Source organism: Microcaecilia unicolor, chromosome 6 (genome assembly GCF_901765095.1).
Source record: "Microcaecilia unicolor chromosome 6, aMicUni1.1, whole genome shotgun sequence".
NCBI classification, from domain to species: Eukaryota; Metazoa; Chordata; class Amphibia; order Gymnophiona; family Siphonopidae; genus Microcaecilia; species Microcaecilia unicolor.
Genome location: NC_044036.1, coordinates 239,541,715 through 239,564,370, shown reverse-complemented (window position 1 = coordinate 239,564,370; position 22,656 = coordinate 239,541,715). Strand labels below are relative to the sequence as shown.

The following is a 22,656-nucleotide window of genomic DNA, read 5'->3' as shown; positions in this document are numbered from 1 at the left end:
CCGCACGTCCATTTTCAGCCAAAAAAATAAAGGCATTTTTTTACAGGTGCCCTACACTAGCGCAGGCCATTTTTCAGCACATCTTAGTAAAAGGACCCCTGAGTTTGAGGGTGTTGAGGTCTGAGTCCAAGGGCCATCACAACAATGGCAATGGCTGTTACAGAGTGAGTTTATCCTAATATATGCAGCAGGACTACGAAACAGGATTTTTTTTTTTTATATATATAACTTTTCACCTTGATGTAGCTTAGGACATGGAGTGAGTAGCTTCTCTTCAATGACAGGCCAGTAAACAGAAACCAAACATTGCACAATACAGAGGAAGAGAAACATATGTTTCCTTCTTACTTGAATTGCTAAGAACAAAATGGTGCCATCTGGCAGACCACAGGCTTTATTGTATAAGACACATACAAGACTCCCATATTCTGAAGTTCATAGAAGTCTCTTAATAAAATAATTAAATATATTGTTACTACCCCTCTTGGCTGGACTTGAGTGGTGTGCTCCCAGATACCTGTTATTGTAGTTGTGGCGAATATCCAGGACACACACCGCTACAGCAGAGGGGGTAGAACAAATAAATTAACCTAGTCCTTTACTCTGAAAGAATAAAGGAGGAAAAGAAGCTAAAATTTAGGATTTGTTCCTGATAAGGAAGAACCAGACCTTCAGATCTGCAAATTATCTTTTTCTTTATTGAATACAAATGCAAGCAAATTTTCATTCAAATACTCAAATTCACAATTAGTGTGTGGCTTAATAGAACTGCAATAACATATTCAACATTGAAATGTAGAACTACATGTATACCCTTTACTTTTTCTGTTTCTTTCAACAGAATCACCTAAAAAGGCAGAAAAGAACCTTTTCAGATAAATATTTAAATTGTCTTTTATCAAAATCAGATATTTGTTGTTATTCTCTTTCCTTGCTATTAATGTAAGAATTTGAGTCTTTATCCAGCTTATTTTCGAAAGAGAAAGACGCCCATATTTCGACCCAAATGGGGAGATGTGCGCCTTTCTCCCGTGGCCGCCCAAATCGGTATAATTGAAAGCCGATTTTGGGCGTCTCCAACTGCAATCTGTCGTGGGAAAGTACAAAGTTGATGAAGATGTGTCGGAGGCGTGGTGAAGGCGGGACTGGGGCATGTTCATTGGCCGAGGAGAGATGGGCGCTCTCGGCCGATAATCGAAAAATGAAAGGCGCCAGAAGCGAGAATTTGGGTCACTTTTTCTGGACCCTTTTTTCTCACGAACAAGTCCCCCAAAAGTGCCCCAACTGCCCAGATGACCACCGGCAGTAGCGTAGCTAGGTGGGGCGCAGGGGGAGCGGTCACTCCCCTAAACAGGTACTTTGAAAAAATGGCGCCTATGCACTACATGCAAAATCTTTCTCTCCCCCCCTCCTGTACGAGTCTTGCATCTGTTGTTCTCCTGTCTCTTCTCCTGCCCGCAGCGTGTGGTCGTTCTTACTGCCCTGAAGTCTTCTCCCTCCGGCACTGGCGATTGACACAGTCAGCTGTTTGCCAGCGTCAGGACCTCTCCTTAGGCGCATTCCACCTCTGCGGAAAACAGGAAGTTGTTTAGAGCAGGCGGGATGCGCCTGAGAGGTCCCGATGCTGGCAAATAGCTGACAGTGAATCGCCGGTGCAGCAGGAGGGAAAAGGCTTCAGAGAAGTAAATAGGCTGTCCTGTTTTAAAGAACCTCCTTGCTCGTACCGTTTTCTGTTCTCAAGCTAACCTCCTTGAACTCCCCAGTAGCAAGTTGGGCTGTTTCCTGTTCCTCTGCGGTCCTTCTGGGCTCTACTATTTCCTTTGAGCCTCACGCATGGCTGAAACCGACGGGGACCAAGCCGGCAGAGGAGTAGGAAGCGCTCCAATGTGCAGTTGGTTGCTCGCTCCGCCTCTTCCCGCGATGCAGGGTGAGTAAGTATACGGTGAGGGAGAGGGAGGCAGCCAGCCGGAAAAGCCATCTGTGCCGTGCTTTAGGGCAAAAAAAGCGGAAGGCAGCACAGAACTATGCGCGGGAAAATCAAAATTCTATGCAGTGTGGCTCCTAGTCCATATTTCCCCTGTTTTACAGACATTCAACTTTAATTGAAGTTCTGGAAACTGTGACCTTTTCCAAACAACAATTCAGTTATCCCAGCCCCCACTGCCCTCTTCAACTGGACAAAGTATTTGTATGTCATCATCAAACGGGTAATAAGTGCAGCCTTATTCTTTCAACACATTGCACAGGTCTTGTATTCAGATTAAATACCGCAGTGAGAGAGCAGAAATCCTTGTGGAACTCCCCTTGACAGGTCCCACCTCAAGAGGTGTTTCCTCCACTCTTTTTCAGATCTGGCTGATATTCTTTCCTATCAGAGTGACTGTGCATATCCAAAAATGAAGACGAAGGATTGTACATAGTCTACTAATACTACTTATCACTTCTATAGTGCTACAAGGCATACGCAGCGCTGTACACCATACACTAAAAGACAGTCCCTGCTCAAAGAGCTTACAATCTAAATAAGACAGGTAAACAGACAGAACAACTAAGAGGTAAGGGAATTAAAGAGGTGGGTACAGGGCAAGTGAGAAGTGGTTTGGGGTCAAAAGCAGTGTCAAAGAGATGGGCTTTTAGCCTGGATTTGAAAACGGCCAAAGACGGGGGTTGGCGGACATTCTCGGGAAGTCTATGCCAGGCGTGAGGTGCAGCGAGATATGGTATGGTGGCATTTTTAATATGGTAATACTAGGGCCCAGTTAAGGAACAGGTTATTTTGAATTAGTCTTCACTGGACCAAACTTGCTTCCCTTGTGCCATCACTATCTAGCAGGATACACACCTGCTTATAATCGAACGAGAAAAACGCCCAAGTTCCGACCTAAATCGGGAGATGGACGTTAATCTCACAAAAACGAGTAAATCCATATAATCGAAAGCAATGTTTCAGTGCGTCCGTGTCGCTCGTACGTGGACGTAAAAACGTCCAAATAAGAGGCGTGTCGGGGGCGTTAGGGGCGGTGATACGACGTGGACGGGTACAACGTATAACGAATAGCGAAATGGCTCTGGTTGAGCGGGAAGATGGGCATAATATGATGGACCCGAAATAAAAGCGACCAGAGCAAGGGGGAAAGCGTCTTTAGACCCATTAGCGATTGTGTGTAGTTGGAGAGTGGCGATATTGTTGGTGGAAGAGCTGAAGTGGTGGTTGCAGAGAGAAAGCCGAGCGTGTTGAGTACCTGTGACGGTCGTCTGTGTGCCCTGCCTCTTTTTGTGTCTTACCCTTTGACCGTTCCTTACTCCTACTCCTTTGCTCCATCGCCCCCTTCCCCTCCCCCTATCCCTCCCCATTCACTCTTCCCACGTGTATACTCTATTCCCTGACCTCCGTTTGTCTCTGTGTTCCTGTACTGTTTGGCGAGTGAGTGGCCAGAGGGCGTGGTGGCTGGAAGTGAAAGATCTGTGTGTGTTGCTGTTTGTTTGACTACTAGTCCTAATACTTGCACTGGTGGTGGGGATATGGATGCACTTAATGCACTTGTGGCATGCATGCTACACGAAGAGGCCACCCACCGCAGGAGGTATTCACGGCCCCGAGTGTTTAGGCCCCGCACCACCTTCCTACAACTCACTGACCAGCAGTGTCTAACAAGGTTCAGGTTTGATAGGGCCACCATTCGTCAGCTGTGTGAGCAGCTGACACCCCTCCTTCAGCCCCAGACACGTAGGAATAACCCCATCCCTGCCCACCTCAAAATCACTTCCGCTCTCTCTGTCCTGGCCACTGGCAGTTTTCAATCCGTATTAGCTGCTAACACAGGCCTCACCCAGGCTTCTATTTCACACTGTCTCACCCAGTTCCTGGATGCCTTCATAACTCACACCTCACACTACATCACTTTCCCCACCACCCCCCAGGCCCTGCACAACAACATGGCCGCCTTCTATGCTGTTGCTAGATTCCCCTCGGTCATCGGTGTGATAGACTGCACACACGTAGCCCTCAGACCCCCCCGGGCACACGAAGCCACCTACAGAAATAGGAAGGCATTTCATTCTATGAACATGCAAGTTGTATGTGATGCCCAGGGGGAGATATTAGACGTGTGTGCCAGGTACCCCGGCTCCAGCCACGATGCCTACATCCTACAGCACTCGGGCATCTTCCACAGGTTCGAGCGAGGGGAGTTCATTGGTGGATGGCTACTAGGTAAGTGCAACATGCATGTACCACCCATACTAGACCTCCTCCACTGGGCAACCCTCCGCCCTGGCTTCCTCCACCACAACCCACTATCCAAATCCCCCCGCCCCCCCTGTACCTGCTCCAAGCGATACACACTCATCTATCTCATTCTGCTTTTCTGCAAAGGTGACCGAGGCTACCCGCAGAGGACATGGCTCATGACCCCCCTGATCCACCCACAACCAGGGCCAGAAGAAACCTACAACAGAAGACATCGCAGCACCCGGGGGATCATTGAGCGCACCTTTGGTTTATTGAAAAACTGCTTCCGCTGTCTGGACCGGTCTGGAGGAGAGCTGCTCTACAGTCCAGAAAAGGTGGCCAAGATTTTTGTGGCGTGCTGCATGTTACACAATTTGGCCCAGCGCAGAGGACAGCCTCTCCCAGAGGAGCCACAGCCACCACCAGAAGAGGCCCCAGATGAGCTGGAAGAGGAGCCCCCTCCACCCCCTGCCAACAGAGCAGAGCTCAATGCCTACCAGCTTGGCGTAAGAGCAAGACAAAGACTCATTGAAACAAGTTTTAGGTGAAAGTAAGTGAACATTTATTTTTTACATTCAGTGCATGTGTGTGTTCAACCCCACCACCACCACCACCACCCCCCTCCCACACCCACCCCCCTCCCACCAACCCTCACCCTACAGCATGTCCCATCATTTTCCCCTTCCCTTCCCCCGTCCCCTCCTACCCCTCCCACGCCCTTCCTTTGCAGCTGGTGCTGCACGGGAAGTCTCTTCACCCTCTTCGGAGCTGCTGCTCCCAGTGTCCTCCTCCCTATCCCCACGGCAGCCTGCGGCTTCGGCTGCACCGTGGAAATCGGGCCACCTTCTTGGTTCTAGTGGTCTGGCCACAGGACCCAGAATGGGAGCAGATTTGGTGGGTGCTGCAGGAGTGGGTGCGGAGGCTGAGGATCGCAATGCCCACCTCTTAGCTGGTGGTTGCTGGTGGTCAGTGGAGGAGGATGTTGATGGCAGGGGCTGCTCCAGCAGCACGGGGGCTGGAGTAGGCGCGGTGCCCTGAGGGCGCAGGTGTTGGATGCTCTGCTCCAGCCGTCTCAGTTGCTGGAGCACCTCCTGGTGGCCTTCACGTTGCGCCTGGAGGAGTTCCTGGTGTGCTCGCTGCTGTGCCTCCAGTGCTTGGCGCTGCAGCTCCAGTTTCTGCTGCCGGTACTCCTCCAAGCGCACGTTGTGGCGGAGTAGTTCCGTGGCCAGCCGCAGGAGTTGCCTCCTTTGGCCGGATGGCCTCTGGCGGGGAGCTGGGCCCTCCTCCTCCTCAACAAAGTCCTCTGGTGCTGGAGGTGCGGCCTCTGCTGGTGCAGGTGCTGGTGGTGGTGGTGGTGGCAGAGGCTGGACAGCTGGTGCAGGTGGTGGTGGTGGTGGTGGTGGTGGCAGAGGCTGGACAGCTGGTGGTGGCAGAGGCTGGACAGCTGGTGCAGGTGGTGGTGGACACCGAGGATGCACAGCTGGTGCAGGTGGTGGTGGACGCCGAGGATGCACAGCTGGTGCAGGTGGTGGAGGCTGGACGGCTGGTGCTGCAGGCTGTGGAGGTTGAGGCTGGACTGGTGGTGTAGGGCATTGGCCTTGCAGGCCACTAGGGCCAGCCTCCTCTGAGTCATCACCTGTATAGCACAAGAGTGAGGAATAGTGTTGGTGCAAATAACCCACTTTTGTCTTTCAGCATTCATATACATTGGTATGTCCCCCAACCTGATGACCCAGCAAAGAGATGGTGAGGAGGAATGGAATTGACACGGGTACGAAAGAGAGAGCCCCGCAGGCAGCTGGGTAGAGGTGGTGGATGAGCAGCCAAGAGAAGGACACCACTCACAACGTTGTGCTCAAGCTGTTAGTTGTATAATTGTTAAATTGAACAACATTGCAGCATGTGTTGTGTTACTACTGACTTGCTAAACTGCATAGAACTGCTTTATGACCCCCATTACAGGCTCCTTCAGTTGAATGCATGTGGCCCACACTCAGTAGAGCACAGAGGTCACAGGAGGAACTAGGCACAGTTTGGTAATGGGAAAATAGGAGGGAGTAGTAGGGAAGGACGGCCCCCAAAGTTCTGCCACAGTAGTAACCTACACACACCCATAGGAGCCAACTGGAAAGTAGTATTGGGGGTGCTAAGCCCAGTGACCAACACTCCTCCCTGCACAGCTACATGATCTTTCCTCAATATTGGGGGTGCTCACACACACACACAGCACCCACCCTGTCTGCTTGCTCCTATAACACACATGACCACTACCACTACTCAAATAGAGCTTACAATTAATTCAATAAATATGGGCACACAGGACAAGTAAGAGGAAACCCAATGACAACAGTAGGGATAGGGAGTAAGGGTAGAGAGCTAGTGAGTAGGGGTTACCAGGTCACAACAGCATCATAAAGGTGGCCTGTTAATATACATAAAGACAGCCAGAGATACTCCCCCCCCCCTCCTCCTGCCCCCCACTCCTCACCTCCCTCCCCCTGACCCCAACTTCTATAACACAAGTGTACTGCAGCACAACAGATACCCCAACTGCATAATGAAACACCTACCTGAGTCCTCAGCCTGGCCTGAGGTGTCCAGGGAGCCAATCCCGTGGATGCCCTCCTGGGGTAGGAGGGAGTACACCATCAGCTCCATGGGTGTAAGGTTGGCAGTGTCATTGCCTGGGGGATTGGCCCCCACCTTCCTCCGAACATCCCTCCTCAGCTTCCGCCACTTCCTCTTGCAGTCCTCCACGTCTCTCCCAGCATGGAAGACAGCATTCAGGCTGTCCCGTACTGCCTCCCATTCGCGCTGCTTTAATGTTGCTGCCAGCCTCTGCCCTGTAGGAGCAAACAGACTCCGGTGCCGCTGTACTATTTCTTGCACCAGGAGCTCCACCTCTGCTTCGACAAAATTACCCTTCCGGGTCGGCGGCATGCGTGGTGGCATTGTACCAATGGGGTTTTCGAAAATACGGAGTGGGCGTTTATATAGGCGCCAAGAACGCCCATTGAGACGGGGGCATAGGCGTTTCTGATATGGGCGTTTCTTTTTCAATTATACACATAATTGCTAAGCGTGCCCAGTTCAGATAGCGATTAGGAACACATGGTTTCGATTATGAGTAGATAAGTATGGGCGTCTCCACCTGCCTTCCCTTTCTTCATTGCCATTTTACCTGCCATTTCCTGCACTTAGACCTTGCCCGTTGTTCGTAATAATCATTTACAGGGTTTTACCCTCACTTATATGAAGGTATGTGTTTAGCAATGTATGCTTGGGTACACCTGTGTATTTAGGGGGGGGAGGGGAATTATTGTTGGCCCTCAGCCACCACGCCTTCCGTTTCCTGTCTTCCACATCCCCTGATGCTCCCTTCCTTTCTCCCATTCTCTCTGCCTGGTTGTAGCAGGCAGTGTGTGGGGGCCAAGAATTTAGTACAGTCGGCCCAAATCAAGCACCCCTCGGTAAGGGTCATTTCAATCAGGGAGATGTGCAGCTAATGTTCCAGAAGATAAAAGGCGCACTACACAGTCTTGAAACAGACGTTCATGGTAAGCTCTCATTTGTCTGCCACCTCTTCTCTTTGTGCTCATAGTCAAGGAGTGTGCATTCACTGTATGTATGTAGTCTGGAGTCAGATGTTAGGTAGCTCTCTTTTCACCAGGTTCCTGTGCACTGTACTGTGGGGTTGGCAGGTCCTCAGTGGTGTGGGCCAGCTGTTGGAGGTGCTGTATTGGTTCCCGGTAGCTTCCATCTTCCTTGTTTATGTGGTGTACCCCAGTCCCCATTTATGAAGTGGCCACCCATTCTCAAGGTCCATAGGCGGGGGAGGGGAGAATGATTAATGCAATGGATGTGTATAGCACATTATGGAACACCTTCCTAAATTGCTCCATAGGTAGTAGGGTAGGGAACATGCACATTACATTGTTTTTAATCGGTAGCCTGGACAAAAAATGATCGAGGTGGCTACAGGTAGTGCCACTGAGGCCTATGACATGGTGGTGAGGGAGAGGGGTGTGTGTACAGGTACCAACCCAAAGTAACTGGTGGTAGCTAAAGCCTGGTGGCTGCTGTGGCCTAGTGGTTAGAGCACCAGCCTTATAATCATAAGGTTGCTGGTTCAAATCCCACCTAAGGCAAGTCACTTCAGGGACAAAGTTTGACACAAACCCAGAATACTTGAATGTAACACACCTTGATCGACTACTGGAGAAAGTGTGATCACACCTGCAAATAATGAGCACCATTTTTATTTGTGCCCTTCCCTAACACAAGTATTACATTGCAACTGTGATGAAGTAACCATCCATCTATTGGGTTTCCCATTGTTTCCCTTTTGCTCCTCAGCATTATATACCATAGCTGATGTATTCAATGTGAAAATATGAGCCAGCTGTTTGTAGGTCCTTCTTGGGCCCCCCCCCCCCCACCAATGTGGCTTGTGGGTAAGGATATGTGTCCATCAGACAGCAAACACTGTGTATGTGGTACCTGGAGTTATGTGGAAGTGTGTACCTGGCAGATCACACGTGGTACACTATTAATCTCTTATTGATGGCACTCTGTATTGTGGGTCAGTATGGTGGAGGGGAGGGAGGAAGGGAGAGAGAGATGCTGGCTGGCCATTTTTATTAATGGACACAAATATCCATCCAGCCTCCCCGGCCCAACCCCCCTACACATATGGCCATGCAGGTTGGAATGAACAGGTGGTGTTCTGTATGGCCAACATTCTCAGACATACATCACCTTCTCATTCACACAGCACATTTAATGCTATGCATATTGCTGCCTCCTTCCTCTCAACTCAACAGCACCATTTGGTGACATGTAATGCACAAGGGAGACAAACACACACACACACCCTGATAGTTATATTGTAACAGAAACATTTATTTCCCCCCCACCCCCACCCCTACAAAATAAGCCCCAACAATGCCCTCCTCCCCCCCACAACTCCCCACACACCCCAACAATTCCCTCCCCCACCCCCCACAGAACCCCCAACATTTCCCTCCCCCCACACACACAACCCCAACATTTCCCTCCCCCACCCACTCCCCACACCCCCAACAGGCCCCCCCTATTTAAATTAAGGGCGACCACGCCCTCTTAGCAAGGCCCTCTGTAGCAGGGCAATGAGCAGCCCCAGCAGTACCCTTAGTGGGCCCTGGAGCTGCTCATTGCCCTGTCGTAGGGCTCTCACCTCCTGCAGCAGCTGGTGCTGGCCAACTATAAGCTGCTGCTGGCCATCTACCAGCTGCTGCAGGAGGCGCACCACAGTGGCAGGGCCAAAGGCTGGAGGTGGGCCAGGGGACACGGAAGATGGCCCAGGGGATGGAGGTGGGCCAGGGGACACGGAAGCTGGCCCAGGGGATGGAGGTGGGCCAGGCGATGGCGCTGCCTGAGGGGAGGGAGAGGCCTCATACGGAGCTGCAGGTGGGGAGGGGTCCTCATGATTGTCCTCATCCTCCTCATCTATGATGAGGACTCCCTCCTCCTCCTCCTCCTCCTCCTCCTGGTGGGCTGCCTCCTGGCCTGGCTGCTGCTGCTCCTCCTCCTCCTCATCCAGCTGCTCCTGCTCCTCCTGCTCCTCCTCCTCCTCCTGCTCCTCCTGGAGGTGGTGGCCCTCCTCATCCTGGCGCTCAGCTTCCTGCTGGTGGAGCCCTGTGTATGTAAAAGGAGTGTGATTGAGATTAGTGCATACACCATGGCTTGCATAGTGCAGTAGCTGGGTGGCGTGAGGCAGGGGATGGGGCAGGGTGTGGTAAGGCGTAGCCTATGCCCATGGGGAATGAGCTGCATCAGATGACATGAAACAGAACCCTGGACCCTCCTCTGACACACACCACGCAGGACATGTTGCCATACCAAATTCATTGCTGACCAGCATGTTTGCATTGTGAGATGCAACGAGGGGTTGATGGGCAGTTGTTGTAGGAGTTATTGGGGGGGGGGGGCAGTGGGAAGGGTGTTGAGCACAATTCTTTTATGTGATTTAGGCCATAACATGCAGTACAAGTAGGGCCTCAGGCAGCTGTACCAGGACACAGTAATCAGCCACCACAATAAGGGGAATAGTAAAGTGTGGCATATCATCTCATTCATCTCGGGGGGATGGTCGGACGTTGCAGGCACGCTCATGGGAGAACCCCTGCAACCTGCATCCTTGATCTGGGACAGATATGGTATTACTAGGTGCCTATTAGGCACATGGGAAGTGATATTGTACAACACATTTGCTTTATTCATGAAATGTATGTAGTAATCTGTACAGGTGTCCTGTTTTTGAATACTTACGGCGAGCCCTGAGGTGCCTTCGCACCGCCCGGATGAGGTCGGGCCTCTCCCGCCTCACCCGCCGGAACCGCCTCCTCAGGGACTCCAGGTCCCGGTGGACTCCAAAGCGTCTGTAAGGTATAAGTTTGTAGAGCAGGGGTCAGGGGTGTTGGTCCTTTTTGTCCTCTGCACACATTCATTTGCTATTCACATACCAGAGAGAGAGGGTCTACAGTGTTGGGGGGGGGGGGGGGCACCTCCATTGGTAGTGAATCATAGGAGCCACCTTTTTACCATTTTGGGGGGTGGAACCCCCAGTGGGGATGACCCCTCCCTCCATACATATTTGATATTGGGGGTGGGGTGGTGAAGCACCCACAGCAGCCACCGAGTTGGTTCCTATGCAGATGATGCCAGAGAGGTGGGCATGAGGCCAGACAGTACCGTTTGTATACATTATAATGTATGCTTGTTAAACTACTTTATATGTGTTATCATGACCATATTATAAAGTATGGTATAGGTTTCATTGGTCTCATGCTTCCACTATTCGGAGGCGTTGTAACCCACTGGCTGCAAAGAGGGGTTGGAAAATGTGGCCTTCACATAACTAACGAAATTGTCACATAACACTAATAGCATTTGTCACATACCTAACCTAACGAAATACATTCTTGTAGGGATGTGGGAATGGTGGTCGTTTCAATAACATACAAATTATTAGTGATTGTGCATGTTCCTATATTACTCATGATCCTTGCATGGACACTCCAGTTACTGCTGGTAACATTGATGACGGAGCTGTTATATGTGTAGGTACAGGAGGGGAGGGGGGTTGGGCCATAACCTTACCTTTCTAACCTTTCCCGGATGCGGGACCAGGCTCGCATGGCCTGCAGCCTGGGGGGCAGGTGGTGGTGCTGGATAAACAGCGTGTGCCGGTGCCTTACGCACAGCCGCACCAGCAGCAGGCTCTCCTCCTCTCCAAAATTTGGCTCCCTACGTTGTGCCATTTTTCCACGTGTTGGAACAGAAGTGCCTTATATAGACGACCTTGCGTGAGGGACGTCGTTTCATGCACAGCTCCATATATGGATGACCATTCCATATATGGCCCCTATCAGCACGTGGACGCCCTCGTAAGCATAGACGTCTTTGACGTGCACATGCCTGCAGGAGTGTGAAACGTGCCTTATCTAGATGAGTATGACGCACCCTACCCGACCCTTTTCACATATACAGAATATGCATTTACTGCATGTTCAGTAGGTGTACAGTGCATGCAGATCCGGACATTCAGATGGGCACATATGATGAAAGTATGGGTGGAGCAGCATGATATGTCTGTAGTTGACACATATATGCGTTCCTCATATATTTCCGTACCTGGATGGCCTGAACAACATGTACTGTACTTGCGATACACCTATGTACATTATTTTACACACCACGTGATTTGGTTGTTTGCACCTGCAATAATCGACCGTGTTAGGGCGCCCAATTTAGTCACGCTTATGCGCTCGTCATTTGATTGTTTTCTTACAGGGATAATCGATTATCGAAAAACGCCCACACTATTTTTCCATTATACAGGTCTATTTTTGGACGTTTTCGTAAGAACGTCCTAATTCGTACTTGGACGATCTTTCCATTATGCCCCTCACAGTGTCTTAAAAGGTGGAGGATAAAGAATTTTTTTGTTGTTGTTGTAATCTGCCATGGGAAGATAGAATATATTGAAATTAAATGAAAGTAGAATTAAACTCTCCTTTCATTGGGGCATATGAAATCACATTTTCATCTGTTTTGTGGTTTACCTTTTAGGTACACAAATTGGTTATTCTGTTTCAACCTAATTCATGTTTAATGTAGAGTATAAATGTAATAAACAAATAGAGAGAAACTCTGAATGTTGAGCACCTGATTCTCATAACAAGATGTCTGTTTTAGTGGCCTTGACCAGGAGAAAAAAAATCTCTGCACAAATATAACACGTGATAGAGTGTCCCTATAACTAGCCCCTCCAAATGAAACACTGGGGAGCGCTGAAAGAGGCAGGGAAAAAGGTTAACATGGGGAGAGAGAAGGATATAGTAAATGCTGGACAGGGATGGAGAAGGACACAGAGTCAATACTGGACAGGGAGAGGGTAGGGGCATTGAAACACAAAGAGGCAGTGCTGGAGAAAGAAGAAATGGGGATATAGGGGCACTACTGAAAAGGGGGGGATAGATGCTCTACTGAAAAGGAGGGGGATAGGGACACAGGGGCACTACTGGAAAGGGGGGAAGGAGATAGTGACACAGGGCACTACTGGAAAGGGGAGGAGATAGGGACACAGAGAAGGTACTACTGGAAAGGAAGAGGAGGTAGGGTCACAGAGTAGAAAACAGTAGAGAAAGGTATTTTATTTTCAATTTGATATTAGGAATATGACAGTATTTGAAAATGCACATCTCCGATACCTTCAAATTAGTAACCCTGCATGGGTTACTAGTGCATTTTGTTAAGTAATTTTGGATGTACTGCAGCACAGATTTTGATGGGTAGAATCAGGGACTGCAAATCCCACATGAATTTGGGATGTGAGTTCACACTAGGACTGGTTAAAAAATCTCCCTTCTGTAACTGGATCACTTGGCAGCTCTGTACACAGCTATTTGATAGTGGGGACATAAAACGAAAGATCAGTGCCAAACAGATGTAGAGAAGGAAAAGAAAAAGACAAGAGGTGAGAGAAGAAATGGAAAGGCCAACCTGGAAAAGAATTTGTAAGGTTGACTCATGGAAAATGGAAAAAAAAGACTGGGACCAGCCAAATTTCCAGACAACAAAGGTAGAAAAAATATTTTTATTTAATACTTTGTAAGGACTGAGATGTACCTGCTTTGTAAAATGTACATTTTTTGTATTATTATTTTGCAAAGTACAGGAGAAAATGCATTTCTGTTTTTTTTTTAAAACCAGTATTGCACTATTTATAGAGTCTGGCTTCCTTGGGCAAAGAGGAGGGGGTTCTCTATTTCAATTTTTGTTGTTGTTGTTGGTGGTTTCTTTTGTTTCGGGGTTTTTTTGTGTGTGTGTGGCTCCCTTTTCTGTATTAGATTGGAATATTGTCACAATTTGGGTTTCTGCCAGGTGCTTGTGACCTGGGTTGGCCACTGTTGGAAACAGGATACTGGGCTAGATGGACCATTGGTCTGACCCAGTATGGCTACTCTTATGTTATATAGATGAGGGTCTGTCCATGTTCTGCATGTGTGCCTGAGGTGAAGGATTCTACTAGCATGTAGCATCTGTGTAGGAATGTGTAACAGTGCAGCTTGTTCCAGTTTCCCCAATAGTAGGTTAATTGGTGCTGTAGAGCCCAGTGTAATATATATAGCACTGTATGTTCATAGGTGGGTTAGGGCTGTTATAGTGTGGTAAGTTTTGTGTTCTAGGGCACTTCTCTAGGTCCCACTGTAATATTTATAGCACTGTCTTTTTGTAGGTGGATTAGGGGCTGTTACGATGTGGTAAGTTTTCAGTAAAGGTTTGGGTGTCTTTTTGCAGGGGTTTGTGTTATTTCACAAAATGTCTAGCCCTATTTGAAAGTAGGTTCTGGGGCAAGGACCGCCTTTGGTGGCCCTTGTCACCTAAAGTAAAAATGCTCAGGACTAGTGTTCTTCACATCCTGTAGAATCACCACACAAACAAACGCCCATCTGATTTAAACAAGGTGTATAGCAGTGGAAGGAATGTGTGTGCTATTCCTGAGGTGATGGTCACGATTTGAATATTTGTACTTTGTAGTTAAGAAGACAGGTTGCCTGCTCTGGCCAGTCTAGGGATCTCTTCTGTGTCCTGCCTCTTGATGTAACTTACTGTTTCCTTGTAGGCAGGACACAACAGAGACAGCCTGTATTAATCAGTGCCCGCTACAGCCCCTGAGCAAAAACACAGACACTGCTGTGTAGCTGACACCAACCGGCGCCTATTTTATAAAAGTCTGCTCCCCCTGAGATCAAAACCTGGCTACACCTCTGACCACCGGAGGGAATCGGGGATGACCTCCCCTGACTCACCCAGAGGTCACTAACCCCCTCCCACCCAAAAAAAAGAACTTTAAAAACTTTTTTGTTCCAGCCTGTATGCCAGCTTCAAATGTCATACCCAACTCCATCACAGCAGTATGCAGGTCCCTGGAGAAGTTGTTAGTGGGTGCAGTGGTCTTCAGGCAGGTGGACCCAGGCCCATCCCCCCTACCTGTTACACTTGTGCTGGTAAATGGGAGCCCTCCAAACCGCCCCCAAAACCCACTGTACCCACATCTAGGTGCCCCCCTTCAGCCATAAGTGCTATGGTAATGGTGTAGAGTTGTGGGCAGTGGGTTTTGGGGGGGATTTGGGGGGCTCAGCACCCAAGGGAAGGGAGCTATGGACTTGGGAGGTATTTTAATTTTGTTTTTAACTTTTTACAAGTGCCCCCTAGAGTGCCCAGTTGGTGTCCTGGCATGTGAGGGGGACCAGTGCACTACGAATCTTGGCCCCTCCCATGACCAAATGCCTTGGATTTGTTCGTTTTTGAGCTGGGCGCCTTTGGTTTCCATTATCACTGAAAAACGATAACGCCCAGCTCAAATCTGTCCAAATCCGATGCATTTGCCCGGCACAAACCGTATTATCAAAAAAAAAGATGGACGCCCATCTTTTTCGCAAATACGGTCTGGCCCGCCCCTTTGCCACTGTATACTTTTGTACACCTGTTTATTTTTGGGGGTTGTTATTTTTGGTTGCCCTCAGCCGGCACCACTTCTGTTTGCAGTCTTCTACATCCCTTGAGCCGCTCCCTTACTGTCTCCCATTCTCTCTGCCTGGTTCTAGCAGCCAGTCTGTGGGAGCGAAGAGATTGGTACAATGGCACCAAAGCAAGCACCCACCGGTAAGGGTCATTTCACTGATCTGGAAATCGAGCTACTGGTCCAGGGGATAGAAAGAAGACACACCAATCATGTAAACAATCTTGAAACACAAGTTCAAGGTAAGCTCATACTTCTCAGCCACCTCTTCTCTTTCTGCTCATGATCAAGGACTCTCCATTCACTGTATGTACTCTGCATTCAACTCTGACCTCTAATTTCACCAGGTTGCTGGTTGCTGTGCAGTGGTTGGAGCAGTGATGGTTGGAGACCATCAGGGATGTACTGTGTGGTTTTGCCGTAGGTCCTCAATGCTGTGCTCCAGCTGTTGGAGCTGCTGTACCGCTTCCCAGTAGGCTCCATCCTTCTTTATGTGGTGAACCCCAGTCCCCAATTATGAAGTGCCCACCCATTCTCAAGGTTGCTGGGAGGGGCAGGGGGGAAGAATATATGCAATGAATGTCTTTACCACATTATTGAACACAGTCCTACAATCCTCCATAGTTATGGAACATCAACATTTCTAAAATCTAGCCTGCCAACTATTTTCAAGGTGGCCACAAGTACTGCCTACTGAGCCCTTAAGTCATGGTGAGGGAGAGGGTTTGTGGTTACAGTTCCTAACCAAATTACCTGCAGGTGGCGACAACCTGGTGGCTGCAGTGGCCTAGTGGTTAGAGCACTGGTCTTGCAATCCAAAGGTTGCAGGGTCAAATCCCACTGCTGCTCATTGTGATCTTGGCCCAGTCACTTAACCCTCCATTGCCTCAGGTGCAAACTTAGAGCCCTCCTGGGACTGAGAAATATCCAGAATACCTGAATGTTACTCACCTTGAGCTACTACTGAAAAAGCTGTAATCAAAGTAAATACAAAAATATAAATTTATGTGCCCTTCTGTACCTGTTGTATTATATTGCAATTGTGATGAAGTAAACATCCATCTAATGCTTTTACCATTGTTTTCCCTTTTCTCCTCAGCACTATATACCATTGCTCAATGTGAAAAGATGACCTAGCTGTTTGTAGCTCCTTGGTGGCCCCCACCAATGTGGTGTGGTTGTGGGTAAGGGTGTCTGGTGATCAGAGATCAAACATCGTCTATGCGTTACCTAGGGATATGTAAAAGTTTCTACTTGGCAGATCACAAGTGTTAGACAACAAATCTATTATTTACACCACTCTGTGCTGTGGGGCTCTATGGTAAGAGGGGAGAGAGGCTGGATGGCCATTTCTGTTCCTCAACAGAAATGGCCACCCAGCCTCCCCGCCCCCTGCACATACAGCCATGCAGGTTGGAATGAACAGGTGGGCTTCTGTATGGCCACACTTATCACCGATATGTACCAAATTTCCTCTTTCACAGTTCACATGTCATGCAATCCATATTGCTGCCTCCTCTCACATTAACACCAGCATTTGATAATATGTAGTGCACAAGGTAGAGACACACACACCCTGTTATATGAAATATATAAAATGTATATTTTAGAAAACTGTGCACAACTTTTCCCCAACAACCCCCCCACCCCCCCAACCACCCCCCAAACAACCCCCCCACCCCCCCAACCACCCCCCACCAAAGTCTTTCAAGGGCGGCCACGCCCTCTTTGCAAAACCCTTTGTAGCAGGGTAATGAGCAGCACCACGAGCACCCTCAGTGGCCTGTAGAGCTGCTCATTACCCTGCCTTATGGCTGCGACCTCCTGCAGCAACTGGTTCTGCCCATCTACCAACTGCTGCAGGAGGCGAAGGGCTGAGGTGGGGGATAGGGCAGGGGATAGAGCTGGGGCAGGGGATGGAGGTGGGGAAGGGAATGGGGCTGGGGATGGAGGTGGGGCCTCCTCCTCCTCCTGGGCATCCTCCTCCTTCTGGGCCTCCTCCTGCTGGGGCTCTGTATGTAAAAGGATTGTGTTTGAGATTAGCACATCCAACATGGCTTGCATAGTGCATGAGCTAGCTGGCCTGAGGCGGGGGATGGGGAAAGGTGTGGTGAGCCCTGGGCTATACCCATGGGGTGTAAGATGCATGAGATGACATGATAGGGAACCCTGAAAGCTGGTCTGACACAGAACACACAGGATATGTTGGCAGACCACACTCATTGGTCACCAGCATGTTTGCATTATGATTTGTGACTAGGGTTGGCTGACCTGTTTTTGTTCTTTGTATTGTTTTGGGGGGGAGGGGGGTTAGCGCATAACTTTAATATGAGGCAATGACATCCACTAAGAGTAGGACCTCAGGCAGGACTACCAGGAAACAGTATCAACCCACTCCAGAAAGGGGGATACAGAAGTGAGGCATGTCATCTCATTCATCTCAGAGGAGGTTAGTTGGAAGTTGCAGTCACACTCATGGGAGGGCAGCTGCAACCTCAGGCCTTGATCTGGGACAGAGGTGTTATGACTTACTAGTTGCCTATTAGCCCCATGGAAACTGATATTGTACAGGACATTTGCATTATTAAATAAATAAATTTACAAATGAGTACAGGTGTCCTGTTTTTCATACTTACGTCGAGCCCTGAGGCTCCTTCGCACTGCCCTGATTACTTCAGGGCTCTTCCACCTCACATGCCAGAACCTCCTCTGGAGGGACTCCAGGTCCCTGTGAATAGCGAATCTTCTACAAGATATAAGTTTGTACAGCAGGAGTCAGGGGTTGGCCCTTCTTGCCTTCAGCACACAAATTCATTTGGAAATCAAATAGCAGAGACGCACAACACTGATTGTGTGTGTGTGTGTGGGTGGGGGGGGGGGGGGGGGCATTACATTGGTACAGGTGATGTCATTGAGGTGGCCATGAGGACAGAGAGTACCATTTGTATGCATTATTGTGGGATGTGGGAATGGTTTTCCTTTCTAGTACATACATTTTATTAATGATTGTGCATGTACACATATTACTCATTATCTTTGAATGCAGACTCAAGTTAGTGCTTACATTGATGACGGAGCTCCTCTTATATGTGTAGCTACAGGAGGGGGACCTGATAGCCATGGGGGGGAGCAAACACTTACCTTTCCAGCCTGTCCCTGATGTGAGACCAGGCTCTAATTGAGTCAATCCTGGGGGGCAGGTGGTGGTGGTGGAGGAAGAGCCTGTTGCGGTGCCTCAGGCACAGCTGCACGAGCAGCAGGCTCTCGGCCTCACTGTAATTTGGCTCCCTATGGAGCTCCATGTTTTTCAGTGAATAAGCGATGGAAAACATGGCGTCGCCTTATATGGATGGCCATGCGTGACGGACGTGCTTTCGTGCACAGGTCCATAAATGGATTACCATCCCATATATGGACAAGTCAGCACGTGGACGCTGTAAGCATAGACATCCCTGACGTGCATGAATGGTTGTCATGCGTGCGGGCCCTTATTTGAATGATGCGTGCAGAGCTTTGCTTATATAGATCAGTATGAAGAATGCGAACCTCTTCAGATATACACAATATGCATATAGCTGCATGTTCCGTAAGTACAGTGCATGTAATTCTGGACATCCAGATATGGGAAATATGAGGAACATTCAGTGGGCCTGCATGATCCTTCTGCAGTTCTGTGAGGAACACATCCTTGATTCCTGTATTTTACGCTTATGAATGTTCCTCATATTTCCCGTACCTAGATGTCCGGAACTGCATGCACTGTACTTGCAGAACAACTAGGTACATTCTTTTTACTATACTTTGTGCGGTCCAGATTTAGTCGTTTTCAACTGCAATAATCGAATGTCTAAGGGCGCCCTTTTTACTAACCTTTGTGCAATCCTCATTTGGCTGTTTTCAACTGCGATAATCGAATGTCTAAGGACGTCCATACTATTTTTCGATTATACCTACCTGATTTTGCCCGACTTTGCGAGGGCATCCTAATTCATACTTGGACGGCCTTTCGATTATGCCCCTCACGTGTACTATCGATATTTGTGCAGGGGTCTTACTGAAACCAGAACACTTAGGCAAGTCAGGAAAGTATGGTTTTTTTATATTTGATGTTGTTCTGTTCTTTTGTTTTTTTTTTCCTTAAAATGTTGTAAACAAAAAAAATATATGTCTTTCAACACCCTTTGCAAATGTCACTTAGCTGTAGTTGAATTGATTTAGGTGATTTCTTTCTTGCGTTGGAGCTCCTGCAGAGGATAATTCACAGATTTCTTCTTCCTAAACCTCACATTTATAAAATCATATAGGAAGCAAAACCCTGACTACTTAATGATTCCACTCGTTCCTCTGGGACAGTTAAGGAATAATAATACTGTGGCTTACTTACTAATCAAAATAAACTTAGCAAAATATCCTTTTCTCTCAAACCTGTGCTTCACTGTTTTCCCTATTCTAGAAAAAGAGTAGGCAGCAGTTTGTCCACTTAGTGCTTTAGCATACAGATTCTCATTCAAACTTCCATGACTTTAAATTCCCTATAGCTTAACCATTCCATTCACTGTATGCACCGACATACCTTTTCTTCACTCAAAACCAAATTAAATAAGGTTTAAACTTTCTCACAGCTTTCTGTTAATACAGCTCTCACTCACCCAAAGCACAGCAGTTTTTCCCAAATGTATTCAGCAATACAGCTACTACTACTACTACTACTATTTATCTATGAAAAAGACAGTCTGTTTATTTAAGTACTCACTTCTCAGCCCAAATCACCTCATTCTCTTGTATTTCTTTCACACAAAATTGTAACTCACTGTTTATTTCTTGAAATTCAGTGCTATCACTGGAACACCATGCACACTCACCTCAGCTCACTTTCCATACCAAAGTAACATAGAGGGGCATAATCGAACGTCGCCGGCCAAATAGATCGCCGGCGATCTATGTTGGCGGCAGTGCTACAGCTGGCCGGAACCGTATTATCAAAAAAGATGGCCGGCCATCTTTTTTTTTTCAATAATACGGTTTAGCCCGGCCAAATGCCTTGGAGTTCGCCAGGTTTGAGATGGCCAGGTTTGTTTTTCAGCGATAATGGAAAAAAATGCCGACCATCTCCAACCCGGCGAAATCCAAGGTATTTGGTCGTGGGAGGAGCCAGCATTTGTAGCGCACTGGTCCCCCTGACATGCCAGGACACCAGCTGGGCACCCTAGGGGTCAAGTGCGGTGGACTTCAGAAAAACCTCCCACATGCATAGCTCCCTTACTTTGGGTGCTGAGCCCCCCAACCACCCCCAAAACCCACTACCCACAAATGTACAACACTACCAAAGCTCTTAGGGGTGAAGGGGGCAACTACATGTGGGTACAGTGGGTTTTGGAGGGCTCCCATTTACCAGCACAAGTGTTACAGGTGGGGGGGGATGGGCCTGGGTCCGCCTGCCTTAAGTGCACTGCGGTACCCACTAAACGTGCTCCAGGGACCTGCATACACGCAGGCCTCTAGGACTTGTTGCTGCTGTATAACCTTGGCATACCAGTTGACACCTGAAGACTAATCTCTTTGAAAAAGTCCTTTATTTGAATAAGCACGTTTACTCACAGTTAACTGCAGATCAGAGGTTGTGCCCCACTGGCAAAGAGTCTCCCTGGTACTGAGATTAGCAGTAGGTCAGAGCTGGCAGAATGGTGTACAATGCCCTTTTTCAGCCACATTCAAGGTAATAACGTTCTCTAACGTGGGTGACACATGAAAAGGATCTAAAACTGGCTTACAAAAATGGCCACTACCTCATGGACTACCGGAAACAAAACAGGGCACACTCTGAACCCAGTTAACAGGGGGGAAAAGCACCATGTGAGTAGAGCCCAGTACCCTACACCCACCACAATGCATAGCTGATGTGACTCTGCAGGGCACCTAACAGAAAAGGTGTCACACTCACCCGAGAGCCACATCGCAACCAGGGAAGGGTTGTCGGAGGATACAACACATTCTGCTGTCATGGAGTGAGTAAGGCATTTGAGGCTGGCATACAGGTTGGCAAAAAAGGTTTTTAGTTTTATTTGTTTAGTATGGGAGGGGGTTGGTGACCACTGGGGGAGTATGCGGAGGTCATCCCCCATTCCCTCCAGTGGTCATCTGGTCAGTTGGGGCACCTTTTTGAGGCTTGGTCGTGAACATAAAAGGACCAAGTAAACCCAGCGATATACTGCTTATCGCTGTTTTTTTTTCCATTATTGCTGAAAGCCGGCCATCTGGTAGCCACGCCCATGCCCGCCCATGTCCCGCCTTCGCTTCGCCGCTGACACGCCCCTTTGAACTTTGGCCGGCAAAATGACGGGAAAGCGGCGATGTTGCCAAAAAAGTGGCTTTCGATTATACCGATTTGGCCGCTTTTCCGAGATTGCTGACCATCTCCCGATTTATGACGGAAAATGGCCGGCGATCACTTTCGAAAATAAGCTGGATAGTAACATAGTAGATGACGGCAGAAAAAGACCTGCATAGTCCATCCAGTCTGCCCAACAAGATAAACTCATATTTGCTACTTTTTGTGTAAACCTTACCTTGATTTGTATCTGTCATTTTCAGGGCACAGACCGTATAAGTCTGCCCAGCACTATCCCTGCCTCCCAACTACCAGCCCCACTTCCCACCATCGGCTCTGGCACAGACCATATAAGTCTGCCCAGCACTATCCGCGCCTCCCAACCACCAGCCCCACCTCCCACCACCGGCTTTCAAACTGGTACACATAAGCCTGTGTCTTAATTACTCTTCCTGTTACTTATTTCACTTTAAACCCATAAAATCTATACTTTTTCTCTCTTTAATTTCACAGACACCCAGCATACGTTTTTCTCTCACTCTCAGTCCTTCACCTTGCTCTCTCCTCCAGCTCAGCAGTCTCCCTAGCAACTTACCCCCCCCCCCCCCAAGAGGAACATCTGACATCCCTCAACCAATCAGCCTGTCAGCTAAAGACTGTTTTTTTTTCTTATCTGTTTTAGAATCTTGACTGTCCTAACTGAATCTCCATTTTGGCTTCCCCTTCCCCCATAGAAGTTAAGGCAAAACTTACTATATATAGAATTTTAAAGTCAATTTTAACCTAAACTGTACCCAAAACACCAAGAAACATTTTATATTACAATCCCCACCTAATCATGGGTTATTCTTTTGTTAAAAAAAACCATATTTAAGAAACAACTCACAATTTCTTCACCTAACTCTATTAAAAATTCCCAAACTAAATTTAAGCCTTTTTCAGTCAGCACCAGCAACCAAAACCCTGAAACGGCCTCCCCAGAGCCCCAGGTAAGAAAAAAACTTTTAATATATTTCTTACCATATATTA

At 48.3% G+C, this 22,656-nt stretch overlaps 1 protein-coding gene across 1 annotated transcript in view; it reads left to right on the top strand.

Moving 5' to 3' along the window:
* The window catches only part of LOC115472606 (lipocalin-like), a 112,112-nt gene that overhangs the window by 66,561 nt on the left and 22,895 nt on the right, over positions 1-22,656 (top strand). The window lies entirely within an intron of this gene.